Consider the following 1,521-nt stretch of genomic DNA (forward strand, 5'->3'; position numbering starts at 1 on the left):
TGTGTGTCCTGTGTGTTGCTTATTAGCCCTTTATTTAAAACCGCTCTGATGCCACTCACTGGTTTGGAGCTTTGTGTTTTGTGTGTTGTTGTGGAAATTTTAAATAAACCGCAAAACCCCCAGTGTCATCATATTAACCTTTTGAAACCAGAGACACAGGCTGCTAACAAAAATAATAATTATTTATAAATAATAATTATTTTTACTTTGATATCTTATGCACAATTTTCCAATAATACAGTTTTATGTGTACTTAAGTGTTTTCAAAAAGTTTTAGTCCTTCTTTTCCTAAAGCAATGATTTGAAATGTTCCTCCACCACTTTTCTCACTCGCAAATTATTTTTAGTAACGTAGTGTATAATTATGGAAGTAATTATATTTACACTTCTTCAGCCAGGAAGGAGTGCAGAAAGGTGTAGACGTCTATGGAAAGTGCAGACAAGCATCTCAAATGATATGTTTTGATCAGACACATTTGCCTGGAAACAATATTTTTGTGTTTCTTTGCAAATACTATTCTGACCTCTTAAACTGAAGAAAATCACACCCCTAATAATGCAAACTTTAAGCTGTAATTAAAACAGGTGAGCTATAAAAACAAAATTTCAAGCCTACAGATCTTTTCCCCTCCCCCACCTGAGTATGTCTGACCACCTCTCTCTGCTCGTTGTCCCGGCATACACACCACTCAGGAAAAGGACAAAGCCCATCATCAGAACCATTAGCACCTTTTCTGAGGAAGCTCTCGCTCAGTTGCAGGAGTGTTTTGCCCTCGCAGAGTGGAGTGTCTTCGAGCATGATGACCTAGAGCAGGGGTCCCCAACTCCAGGCCTCAAGTCCTGCAGTTTTTAGATGTGTCTGTGATCCAACACAGCTGATTCAAATGGCTAAATGACCTCCTCAACATGTCTTGCAGTTCTCCAGAGGACTGGTAATGAACTAATCATTTGATTCAGGTGTGTTGACCCAGGGTGAGATCTAAAAACTGCAGGACACCGGCCCTCGAGGCCTGGAGTTGGGGACCCCTGACCTAGAGAATCACACAACCGCAGTGCTAGGTTACATCACGCACTGCATGGACACTGTCACCATGGAAAAGCGTGTCCGGGTCTACCCCAACTGTAAACCCTGGATGACAAGTTAGGTTGGGGCATTGTTAAAGGCACACAACTCGGCATACAAATCTGGGGACCAGGATATGTACAGCAGAGCAAGAGCAGACCTTAAAAAAGGCATCAGAGCAGCAAAACTGGACTTCTCGAACAAGCTATTGGATCACCTCTCTGATAACAACTCCAGAAAGGTATGGGAGGCCCTGAAACATATCACAAGGCAAAGGGACAAATACAGATAATATAGACATCTCATTAGCAGAGGAACTTAACCGCTTCTTTGCCCGCTTTGAGAAAACTGCAGACACCCCCACCATGCACACCGCCCTGCCCTGCCCACAGCCTCCTCTGAGCACAGCCCTCACACCTTTAGTCTCCAAGAACACCAGGTTCGCAATGTGTAAAGAG

This window comes from Aulonocara stuartgranti, assembly GCF_965226115.1.
Source record: "Aulonocara stuartgranti genome assembly, chromosome: 23".
NCBI classification, from domain to species: Eukaryota; Metazoa; Chordata; class Actinopteri; order Cichliformes; family Cichlidae; genus Aulonocara; species Aulonocara stuartgranti.